This window comes from Gopherus flavomarginatus, chromosome 21 (assembly GCF_025201925.1).
Source record: "Gopherus flavomarginatus isolate rGopFla2 chromosome 21, rGopFla2.mat.asm, whole genome shotgun sequence".
In the NCBI taxonomy this organism is placed as follows: Eukaryota; Metazoa; Chordata; order Testudines; family Testudinidae; genus Gopherus; species Gopherus flavomarginatus.
In genome coordinates, this window is record NC_066637.1 from 24,061,361 (window position 1) to 24,073,974 (window position 12,614).

At 50.4% G+C, this 12,614-nt stretch overlaps 3 non-coding genes across 3 annotated transcripts; 2 read left to right on the forward strand and 1 right to left on the reverse strand.

The window, feature by feature from the left end:
• Positions 1-200: 200 nt before the first annotated feature.
• Positions 201-272, reverse strand: TRNAM-CAU (transfer RNA methionine (anticodon CAU)). The gene has a single exon. It is a non-coding gene; the product is annotated as a tRNA-Met (tRNA).
• Positions 273-4,857: 4,585 nt separating this feature from the next.
• Positions 4,858-4,970, forward strand: LOC127038900 (U5 spliceosomal RNA). Its single transcript, XR_007770832.1, has one exon. It is a non-coding gene; the product is annotated as a U5 spliceosomal RNA (small nuclear RNA).
• A 1,136-nt stretch (positions 4,971-6,106) lies between these two features.
• LOC127038902 (U2 spliceosomal RNA) lies at positions 6,107-6,305 on the forward strand. Its single transcript, XR_007770834.1, has one exon. It is a non-coding gene; the product is annotated as a U2 spliceosomal RNA (small nuclear RNA).
• The last annotated feature ends 6,309 nt before the right edge of the window (positions 6,306-12,614 follow it).

Consider the following 12,614-nt stretch of genomic DNA (forward strand, 5'->3'; position numbering starts at 1 on the left):
GTGGGTGGGAAAAGGGGACCAGGAAGCACTGCAGCCTCATTCTGGGACAGGAGGCCCTTGCCACACCCAGACCTCCCTCTTGCCTTCAGCCCAGGTAGCCAGGGAGCCCTCTGGCAGGCCACCGCCTCAGCCACCTCTTGCCGCTCTGCTGGTCACCGCCTCGCTGGAAGGCCCAGAGGGAAAAGAAACAAACGCACACGTAGCAGAGGATGGTTTCGATCCATCGACCTCTGGGTTATGGGCCCAGCACGCTTCCGCTGCGCCACTCTGCTGGCTCTTCACAGCCCTGCCACCCAGCCGGCACTATCCAGATTAGGGCCTTACGCGCTCTCATGCTGGCAGGCGGATGCGCAGGCTGCTAGGCAGCTGCCCTGGTCACAGGATTTTACAGCGTCTGCAGGGTAAAAGGGATCTCTTTGGGGTTTGGACCCCACTGGGAGCTGGGTAGCTGAGTGCCGGAGACGGGAGCACTTCTTAAACTGTTCTCAGTTAAGCCTTCAGCTGGTGGGGGACGAGGTTCAGCCTTGGATCCGTGTCTGCAGCAGGCAAGCGCCTCTGGCTCAATCGGCCCCCCTCGCTGTCTTAGCAGACTAAAACCCGGAGCAAACGCACACGCCTTGCAAAGGAAGAGGAGCCTGGATCTCGAACAAATGTCAACATTTTATTAAGATGACGTTCAAAGAAAAAAAAAGGGTACGGTACAGCGTTTAGGAGCAGAAGTTTCTGGTGATCAGGGAACAACGTACAGATTACCCAGGGGGTGCGAAGTTCGGTTTAAGATCGGGTGGCATAAGGAATACATAATGTGCAATAGCCCCGACTGGGGGTAAAAGGTTAACGTACAGACACTGAGTTAGGAGAGTATGTTGTCCATGTGAGGGCTAAGTTCAGGTGTGGAGTATAACGAGCGGATAGGACGATGAGGATGGATTGACCCGCATTTGGTGAGTTTGAACGTTCAGTGTTTTTTAATCTTTTCCACAATCTAGTTTAAGCAGGGTCGCTATGAACTCTATCCTGCCATCTGTTGGTGATCTGTTGTAAAGGCCTTTTGAGGCTGCTGTCATTTGCATGGTTCCACCCACCCCGGATTGCATGATGGGAGTGCTTGTCCAAATGGTCATTTCAGCTGCTGTGGGATCCCCAGTCTCTTTGTTATTGGGGCAGGAGTAATGCAGTGTATTTTGCTGTTCGTTTTGGATCTAGGAGAGAGTAACTGTAGCTGGCATTTGAGGCCTGAGAGCTTCACCCTCGCCTCAAAAGTACTCATCATTAAGGGGTCTGGGTTCCCAATGCCCAAGGCTTGTGGGAGGCTGGAATAGATGTTTGTTTGGCTCTTGGCAGCCGGTGTTTGCTGGTTTTGTTCCTGCTGTCCCTGGTGTGTAAAGACAGAGGTGTTTTTGAATCTCTTTGAGTTGTTGTTAGTGGTGCAGTTGTTGGCCTTAAGCTTATGCCGTTTGATCTCTTTCAGGGTGTGTTTGGGTTCTGAGAGGTAAAAGGCAGCTGCTGTGTGTGTGGTGTTATAGAGTGAGGTAGTAAAGGTTGATTTGCAGAGGTGGTGCATGTGCCACAAAAGTTGTGGAGGCCCACCCCCAGCTCTGGTCCCAGAGGCCAGATTTTGTGTAAACCTACCCATTGACCTGTTACTAAGAATCTAGTTTCAGAGTGTGTCACAAAAGCTGTGTCCCACAGCTTGACTGTCAGAATCCAATCTGCAAAATTTTTTTGCTGTCTAAGTGGTGAGGAGCCTTTTCCCCAACTAGGGGGTTGTTTTCAACTTATAGTGTGAAAAAGAAATCACAACTTAGTCTTTCAGAAATTTTGGAAAACTGCATTTAGTCACTGACCACTTTTTCCCTATGGCTAGTTCTAAACATGGGTTAGAAATGTAAAACATTCTGTTTTTAAACTGGAGAGACATAAATGGCATAAAATGTGCACTTAAAGATTCCACTAGAAATCCATAGCACTAAGTACAAATATCCCTTTTGAATCTCTTTTATTTCACCATGTTTTGGAACCCATGTCCCTTGCCTAACGAGATTCATGTAGGTTCTGGTGAGTCCCGAAATCATGAACCGCTAAGTTCCGTTCTACTGTCCTTGATTCATATCACCGGAATAACTGCACTTTATTACCACTGCCCTAATAAGAAAGAGACTGAGGATCCCACAGCAGCCGAAATGATCCTTTGGACAAGCACCCCCATCATACAATCCGGGGTGGGTGGAACCATGCAAATGACAGCAGCCTCAAAAGGCCTTTACAACAGATCACCAACAGATCGCAGAGTAGAGTTCATTCTCACCCTGCTTATCTCCTCCCCACAGCCAGGCAGATTAGACAAATGATCAGGGAGGAGTATAGAAATATTGCTCAGGCAGGCAGGAGTGAAATCAGGAAGGGCAACTCATGCTTGGAGTTGTACCTAGCAAGAGATGTTAAGAGTAACAACAAGAAGGGTTTCTTCAGGTATGTTAGCAACAAGAAAAAAGTCATGGAAAATGTGGGCCCCTTACACAGTGAGGGAGGCAACCTAGTGATAGAGGATGTGGAAAAAACTAATGTACTTGATGCTTCCCCCTGCCCCCATCTTCATGAACAAAATCAGCTCCCAGACTGCTGCACTGGGCAGCATAGCATGGAGACGAGGTGACCAGCCCACTGTGGAGAAAGAAGTGGTTCAAATCTATTTAGAAAAGCTGGATGAGCAAGAATCCATTGGGCTGCATGCGATGCATCTGAGGGTGCTAAAGGAGTTGGCGGGTGTAATTGCAGGGCCACTGGCTATCTTTGAAAAGTCATGGTGATCGGGGGAGGTCCCAGATGACTGGAAAAAGGCTAATGTAGTGCCCATCTTTCAAAAAGGGAAGAAAGAAGGAGGATCAGGGGAACTACAGGCCAGTCAGCCTCACCTCAGTCCCTGGAAAAATCATGGAGCAGGTCCTCGAGGAATTAATTCTGAAGCACTCAGAGGAGAGGCAAGTGATCAGGAGCAGTCAGCATGGATTCAGCAAGGGCAAGTCACGCCTGACTAACCTAATTGCCTTCTGTGAGGAGATAACTGGGTCTGCAGATGAGGGGAAAGCAATGGAGATGTTACTCCTTGACTTTATCAAAGCTTTTGATACAATCTCCCACAGTATTCTTGTCATCAAGTTCAAAAAGTATGGGCTGGATGAATAGATTATAAAGTGGACAGAAAGCTGGCTAGGTCGTCAGGTTCAGCGGGTAGTGATCAATGGCTCCAAGTCTAATTGGCAGCCGATATCAAGCGGCGTGCCCCAAGGGTCGGTCCTGGGGCTGGTTGTGTTCAACATCTTCATTAATGATCTGGAGGATGGCTTGGACTGCACTCTCAGCAAGTTTGCAGATGACACTAAACTGGGAGGAGCGGTCGATACGCTGGAGAGTAGGGATAGGATACAGAGGGACCTAGAAAAATTAGAGGATTGGGCTGAAAGACACCTGATGAGGTTCAGCAAGGACAAGTGCCCAGTCCTACACTTAGGACAGAAGAATCCCATGCACTGCTCCAGACTAGGGACCGAATGGCTAGGCAGCAGTTCTGCAGAAAAGGGCCTAGGGGTTACAGTGGATGAGAAGCTGGATATGAGTCGACAGTGTGCCCTTGTTGCCAAGAAGGCTAACGGCATTTTGGACTGTATACGTAGGGGCCTTGCCAGCAGATCGAGGGACGTGATCGTTCCCTTCTATTCGACATTGGTGAGGCCTCATCTGGAGTACCGTGTCCAGTTTTTGGCCCCACACTCCAAGAAGGATGTGGAAAAACTGAAAAGAGTCCAGCCTAGGGCAACAAAAATGATTAGGGGGCTGGAAGACATGACTTATGAGGAGAGGCTGAGGGAACTGGGATTGTTTAGTCTGCAGAAGAGAAGAATGAGGGGGGATTGATCGCTGCTTTCAACTACCTGAAAGGGGGTTCCAAAGAGGATGGATCTAGGCTGTTCTCAGTGGTACCAGATGACGGAACAAGGAGCAATGGTCCCAAGTTGCGGTGGGGAAGGTTTAGGTTGGATATTAGGAAAACCCTTTTTCATGAGGAGGGTGGTGAAGCATTGGAATAGGTTCCCTAGGGAGGTGGTGGAATCTCCTTCCTTAGAGGTTTTTAAGGTCAGGTTTGACAAAGCCCTGGCTGGGATGATTTAGTTGGGGATTGGGTTGGACTAGATGACCTCCTGAGGTCCCTTCCAACCCTGAGAGGCCATGATTTTTAAGCTGTTCCCGTGTATCAAGGTGAGCTGCAGCTCAGTGAACCCCAAGGATCTGAGGCCAGCTACTTTGCAGGAGAGACAGACCATGCAGCAAGTACAACACGGGGTCACACCCCGGCCGGCAGATAGAATCTCATGTCTGAGATCCCGGCTCCTGTTCCTTTGCAAAGTGTGTGCTTTTGCTCCAGATTTTAGCTGTGGGCCAAGTGCCCTCTGGCTTCTCGTCCGGGCACCGTCCTCCATGTGCCTGGCCATCAGCGGGACTGTCTCAGGAGAGCAGCTTCCCCACCCTGGCTGCATCCCAATCTCCGCCCAGCTGGGGAAGGAGCAGAGGCAGCTCGGAGAAAAGACCCCTTTGAGCGCCGGAGACGGCCGGAGCATCTTATTTGCATACCCACAGTGCATTGCCTGCAGCGAAGCGAGTCCCTGGTCAAGGGGCTGGTTTTGCTCCCTGTGTCCCCAGTTCCCATGATCCAACTCAGGCTGTCGATCGGTTCAATTCCATTTCCTCTAAAAGCTAGCAGTTTAGTGGGCTGTGAGAGTAGTCACCCTGACTTGTGGTAGCATACGCGGTTGCCCCGGCAGAGACTCTGCTTTTTTTTTTTTTTTCTTCTTTTTTTTTTTTCTCCCTTTCCCAGTTTGTATAAATCTTTTGGCTTTTACTAAAGATTTTTGTGGAGAGGCGCATTTATGAGTTTGTACCCAATTTTTTTGAGGCTTTGTTTTGGTAAGACTGTTCCCTGTTGTGAAAAAAACAGGAGGATACTACCTCACCTAGTGTCAGTAACTCAAGCTTTTCTATTAGTGTAAGAAAACAACTGAGAGCTCTGAAAATGACTGTGTGGGATTTTTTGCCCTTTTTTTTTTTTTTTTTTTTTTTGAGCTCATCGTGTTAGTGAGATGGCTTCCTAGCTAACAGGGGACTGTTTTGTGATGTGTATTCTGCTGGCTCTTTGGTTTCATAAGTTTTTGGTTATCACAGTTAAAGAGCAGCAAAGAATTGCGTTGTTGTTTGTGTTAACGTTTGGTCTGTCCTAAGAGTGTATGGTTTGGAGTCATTTGTAACTCTTGGGTTAGTTATTGTCAACAGCTTATTTTTGGGTCCCTGAGTTGAAAGGCTGCTCTTGCGGATTTCAGTTTGTCATTGTTGGAAGGTCAGTTAAAGAGCTGCTTTCTTAATCTAGTCCATGAGGGTTCTTACGCTGCCCTCCTTAATATACCTTCCAGAAGGTGATTGCATGGTTTCCCTCGTCTCCCCACAGAAGAGAAATTGTCCATCCCTTTCCTGTTGGGAAAACACCAGTGTTTTTAAATGTTTTGCCCAGATGAGGGATAGTTCATAGGAGCAGAAGAGGAGGAAGGTTGTGGCCATTTGAGTCAGATTCCTAGGGATTAAGGCCAGAAGGAATCAGCCGATCACCTCAGAGGGACTAAGGGGCACCAATGCCCCAAATAGCGAGGAACTGCTTTGATGCAATTGACTGTATGTTTGAGATAGTTGCGTGGGAAGGAGCAGAAAAGAGCACTGGGGCTGCGGAATAGCGCTTGCATAGGCTTTCTTTGCCCTGGTTTCTTGTAAGAGTTAACAGTGAGAGATTGGTAGTCACAGGTCAGTGGGTGGGTTTATGGAAATTAGGAGTCTAGAGGGGAAACCAGGGAGAGGAAGGCATCTGCAAGACTTGTCTGTCTTTGAACAGAATTGTGTGTTAAGGGTTCTTGCTTTGAATTCTTCCACTGGAGTCATTTCGGGGAAGTGAGTCAGTCTCCCGTAGAGTTCCCTAGTTATGGTGTTTGTTGCATGTCTGGGAGCTCGTCCTGATGAGGTAGAAATGGGTGGGCGCAGGGGTGTGCGTGCGTGGCAGAGTGTCAGCATTGTTTTTTGGCTCTCTGGAGCTAAGATCAAAGCATAGTGGTTGTTCTTCTCAGTATAATCTGTGATATGTCTTTGATGTGAACACTGTGTATTAGCTTGATTTTTAAAAAAAGAGAATTAGTGAGAACAGGAGTTTGCTTTATCTACTCCATGCATGGATTTGGTATTGCAGTGTCTCCAGGAACCGTGTATCTTCTTTAGGGGAGACCTTTCTGATTAGAAAAACAGAAAAAAGTTAAACTGTAATGATCTTTTTTTCAAGCAGATTTTTTTTTGAAATAGCAGAAAAATGTGGTATCTTTAGTGTTTTTGTTTCTTTATGATAAACACAATACAGTTACACTTTCTTGGAAGTGTTTTGTGAGTCTGCAGATGTGAGAGGTTCTTCTTTGTTTTCCTAGAGAATTATTTAAGAGGCTGGACTCCTTTCTGCTGTGAGTCTTTTCAACAGTATGAGGGACAAATGCTTTCTGGACTCTGGGTCTGTTGGGGAGATGGTTGTTTTTTTCTTTTGTTTTTCTTGGGGTGGGGGCTTGGTAATATTTGAGATTATGTGTACATCAACAACTGCATGAGTTACACAGACTTCTCCGTACCCGACCTACGTTCTATGTATCTTGGTTCATAAGATCGAGACAAGGCACTAGGTGTCGTGCTGCATCTGGCACACAAGGGCCCCAAGCCTGATTTTTTTTCCACCAAACTGACTGTAATCTAAATGCTAAATAATAACCCTTAACTTCTCATTATTGCCACCCTCACTATTGGAAAATCCCCAAAATCACAACAGTGACTTACAAATCATGAGAATTCTTTGTTTAAAAAATGTAATGTGGGTTCTCTATCTTTCCCTTCCAGTTTTCTGAACCAGGCAAGCTTGAAACTTACTTTTCTAGTGCAGCCAGAGCCCCAGGGAGCAGAAGCCCCCGGTGCCTGGGGCTGGCAGGCAGTGGGGTTCCTCACGGTTGTGTATTCCACACACACTTTGATCTCACCCACCAAGCATCAAGTGTGATCTCCTCAGGCACTAGAACAGCCTTAACATGGAGTCACAGACAGCCCCCTTGGGCACCCTGACTCTAGCTTGCAACCCAGGTGTAGCAGAAGCTGCTGTAACACTCAAACTCTGTATGTCCTTTAGGGCTAACCCTAGCCAAACAGCCGGGATCCCTTGCTTATGCTTAGAAGGCGTGCCATCTCCCTGAACTCCAAGCAGCATCGGGGGTGGGGACAACAGTTTCTTCCTGACAGAGATTTTTATTCTATTCCCCCAGAGCTCAAAGAGATGGGGGCAAGTGTTTGTGCAGGTCTCTGCCTCCTCGTGGGTGTGTGAGGGGAAGCAATCAACCAGGTCTTTTGTCCATTGATGATCCACAGTGGCCTGTCTGATGTCTCAGTCAGGCCCTTCTCTTGTTGGAAAGGAGATGACGCCTCTTCTGGTAAACTAGCATTTCACACTTGGCAATGCTTCTCTCCTGACTGGTGGCGGAGTGGCAGCAAGGGGGTTTACAGCTTTAGTGCCAACGCTTATATATCACCTTACAACACGGGCTATGGCTATTATAGGTGAGAAGAATGCATGCAGCAACTGACGAGCTAGTCATAAACTCTAAACACATTTTTATGAATCTAATGCCTGTTTTAACAACACTAACAAACAGGTGAGCAAGACTAGTTTCCAGCCATGCGTTTGTCACTTTTCAGTAAGGCCTAGGGGCCTTGGCGTGAGCTGGCACCTGGTCTGCCAATGTCAGAAGAGGATCTTCCCTCTCTTATCCCCCGGTGTCTGTACTGGGAGCAGTACTGCTCAACTTATTCACAAATGATCTGGGGAAAGGGGTAAATGGTGAGGTGGCAAAATTTGCAGATGATACAAAATTGCTCAAGATAGTTGAGTCCCAGGCAGACTGCGAAGAGCCACAAAGAGATCTGACACAACTGGGTGATGGGACAACCAAATGGCAGATGAACATCAGCGCTGTTAAGTGCAAAGTAATGCACGTTGGAAAACAGAATCCCAACTATCCCTATAAAACGATGGGGTCTAAATTAGCTGTTACCACTTGAGAAAGAGATCTGGGAGTCGTTGTGGATAGTTCTTTGAAAACATCCACTCAATGTGCAGCGGAGTGTTGGGAATCATTACGAAAGGGATAGGTAAGAAGACAGAAACTATCATATCGCTTCAATATCAATCCATGGTACGTCCACATCTTGAATACTGTGTGCTGATGCAGTCGCCCCAATCTCAAAAAAGATCTATTGGAATGGGAAAGATTCAGAAAAGGACAACAAAGATGATAAGGGGATATGGACCAGCTTCTGTCTAAGAAGAGATTCATAAGATTGGGACTTTTCATCTTTGAAAAGAGACGACTATAGGGGGATACGACGGAGGTCTATAAAACCATGACCGGTGTGGAGAAAGTAAATATAAAAGAAAAAAAAAGCTGTGGCTCTTTGACGGCAGCTCAACCACACTGCTTCTTCTGCGGCAGTTCGGCGGCGAGTCCTCCCTCCCTTCCTCTTTGGTAGACATTTGGTGGCAGCTCAAAGACTAAGACAGGATATACGGGACCCGCTGCCGAATTACCGCCAAAGACCAGACATGCTGACCCGATACCAGACGGGCCGCCCCTTTGAATTGGCTGCTCCAAGCACCTGCTTGCTACGCTGGTGCCTGGAGCCAGCCCTGCTCCTGTGACAAGCAGGGGCTGGTGCAGAGCGTGGCAGGGCAGGGAGATGACATCTCCTCTAATAGCGGGGCCCTTTCACAGCAAGGGCAGCACCTCCCCGCAGTAGCACAGACCCACTTATTCCTCCTGCTTTCTCCTGACACCAGCACCACCCTTCCCGGCAGCACCTGCTTCCAGACTCGCACCAGAAATGGGAAGTTTGGGCCGGGCCTGGCAGCAGCTGTCAGGAAATGGAACCAGGAGACACAACCACTCCCATTGTGCTGTGGGGCCCATCCTGGCTGGTGGGAGATGGAGGCAGTGGACAATACCACCCCCATGGTGCCGTAGGGTTTTCAGATGGGGTGCCCGCCCCAGGGTTGGGCTCCAGGGGAGGTTTGGCATCTTAAGGGACTGGGTGGGGAGGCTTGGAGGAAGTTTGAAGACCATCAGTGAAGGGGAAGTTGGACACTGGCCAGAATACCAGAGAGACAAGGCAGGTGAGGTGATACCTGTTACTGGACCAGCTTTGGAGTCACACAAGGTCTTCTTCATGGAAGGGAAAGGTGCTCAGAGCATCACAGTTCAACAGAAGGTGGAACACTCTGCCCCGAACACCAGACTTTCCCCTACTTCCTGGAATAGGGAGGCTGTCCCCACTGTCCTGTCAACAGCCCCACCACGTAACCCAGAGGTGGCTGCATCTTAGCACCAAGACACCAGTGGTCACCGCTCCAGAGGAGATGGTACATACAGGCCACTGCCCTACGTGGCCACCAGACGTCACAGACTGTGCACTGTCTTAGCTGGCCCCACACGTTACTGCCCCAAGAGGTGAGGTAAACACAGGCTACTACTCAAACTGGGCACCTGGGGTCACTGCAGCAATGGTTAAGGGGGATACAGGCAGGGCACTGCCGCACATGGCCACCAGGTGGCACTGCTGCAATGGCGCTGGTGCGGGGGAGATGATAAACAGGCCACTGCCTGAAGTGGCCACTACCACAATGGCGTGGGGAGAGGGGGAAGGAGAAAGCAATAGGGCACTGCCACACCAGGGCACCACGGGGAGGTCACTGCTCCAATCAGTAGAGATACACATTGGGTAGTGCCCCAACTGGGGGCCCTACCCTAGAGAGAGGGGGGGCTGGGGAGAGAAGAGGAAATCAAAGGCCACTGCCTCACTTAGCCATCGGGGTCACTACCTAAATAGGGGACACACACACACAGGGCACTGCCCCACCTGACCAGCAGGGGTCACTGCCCCAATTGGGGGATATACAGAGGGTACTGCCCCATGGGAATGCCAGGGATCAGTGCCTGCCATACCTGGCACACGGGTAGAGGGGATAGGGTGACCAGATGTTCTGATTTTATATCCTCCACCCCGTCCCAATTCTTCACACTTTCTATCTGGTCACCCTGGGGGCGGGGGAGAGAGGGGGCTACACACAGTGCACTGCCATACTGGGCCTACAGTGCACATCCCTAGTGGGGGAGTGATACACACCAGAAGCAGGGCTCACTGCCACAAAGGGCTTGGAAGACACCCAGGGCACTGCTTGACACAGCCACCCAGGCACCCTGCTCCCTTGGGGGAGGTGAAGAATACAGCTTGGGCACTGACTCCTCTGGCTATTAGTGGTCACATGCCCAATATAGGGGTTGGGGGGGGAGTAAATATACACAGGGGACTGCCCCACCTGGGGAAGACGTGTCAACGAGATGAGAGTGGGATACGCAGAGGGCCCTGCCCCAATGGCTGATATACATACAAGGCCCTGCCTCACCTACGCACCAGCGCTAACAGGCACAATGGCAGTAGTGGGGTCACACAGACAGCTGACCTCAGTTGCCACCAGGGGTCACTGCAGCAATGCTAGGCGGGATACATGCCAGGCATTGCTGCCCCTCGCCACCAGGAGTCACTGCTCCTACAAGAAGGCACCTACAGGACACTCCCGTGCCTGGCCAGCAGGGGTCACTATCACTGGGGAGGGGCTATGGGGAAGCTGAGAAAGAGCAACTAACTGCAGTGGGGAAAATCATAATCTACCGGGGAGAAAGAACGGACTCCGCTAGGACATGACACCAACTCCGGCCAGGTTGGATACCAGCAATTCGGGGCTGGAGCAGCTCCAGCTAGAGGCTGGGTGGAGACAGGTGACCTCGGTTTCTGCGCTGAGCAGGCTGCTTTGGCAGCGAGGAGGGACAGGGAACCCCCTGCCCAGGGTCTTGCTGCCCAAGGAGGGGGAGATCTGCGGCACTCTTTGGAGTAGCTGGTTTAGCAGCCATGAGCCACACGCTTCTCCCTGCCTGAGCTCTCCAGGAGCACATTACGTACAGGTGTGCGCTGGATGTAGGCACCAGTGTAACAACAGGGCCAGACTCTGCTGAGTGCTGCCTGTGAGAGACAGGGGCAGAGTCAGACGGGCAGATGGGGGAAGGACATGACAGAGCCAGCGGCCATGAGCTGATCCCATCATAAGTCCAGCCTGTGACATCACCATCCGTCCCTGCAGCTCTCCATCTGTCCCGCTGTCCGTCCAAACCTCAACCCCCCATCCATCCCCAACGTATGCCACACACACCCCTTCACCCATCGCCTCACACACTCATCTATTTCCTTATGCATCCTGCTGTCCCTCTGATTGTCCCTGCAGTGCCCAGCACAAGGACGCATAGTGGACCCTGAGTGAGGCTTTTGGGTGATGCAGTAATGGAGCTAGCGGGTGAAAGGGGCATCTCTAATCCCAGCCCCACTTCTCCTCTGCCCAAAGCCACGACCGTGAGCCCACCTCTCTCAGTCTCAGACCTCACAGCCCCAAAGACATAAACAGCCACTCACACTGTGACCTAGTTACAGCAATGAGGTCTTCCTGAAGATAGGAGGTGGGAGGAGCAACCCCCAATCCTAGCAGGCAGGACACATCCTTCCCAGTATGGCAGAGACCCTGCCCATGGGCAGACAGACCCAGCTGAGCCCATAGGAGACTGGGGGAGGGGGAGCAGAGGAACAGAATGCAGGCAACTGAACATGACAGGTGTCCATGAAAGGAAAGAGAGAGAGTTTGAGTGAAAGTTGGCCAACACAGAGAGAGAAACCTAGGAGGACGAAAGAAATTCACAACAGGGAGTCACCCTCATGGATCCAACTTTCTGCTAGGGAGCACACACCACTCCTGGCCAGAGAGATGATCAGCTCTCGCAAATGGCAACATCATCTCCCCTGAAGCCAAAGCTAGTCCGGAAACCAACACCCAGGTAACAAGAAGTCCCTGCCTGGAGCCAGGACGGCTGTGACCAGAGCCCTTCCCAAACCAGATACACATCTCACCGACAGAGACGGTTACTCTCGTTCCAGTTGGGCAGCTCTTGCCTGACATCAACAGGATTCACGCTGTCACTGCTCTCGATCACTTTCCATCTCACCTCAGGGCTGGACTCCATTCCTGCGACTTCTTTTCCCTTGGTATGAAACATAACACAAGAGGAAAAGAAAAAGCAATGGTGGTGAGGCTCCTCTTCTCGCTACTCCCGCACCCCAGGGTTTCGGCTTCAACCCTCCTCCCATTCTGCCATCACAGCTACAATTAGAAATCTGAACCCGGGGCTCACACCTGGTTGTCTCCCCAATCCTAGGCCCTGTTCCAGCATGTCTCCCTCCACAGAAGTTATCTGGCCTCATCTTGCACTCCATCTTCATATTGCTCTTCTCCTTCCCAGAGCTCCTGCTCTGCTCCTCAGGCCTGTCTGTCCTCAGCTCTGCAGGCAGAGGGGAAGGGGCATGATGGGAACACACACACTCCATTCCAGACACCACACAGCATC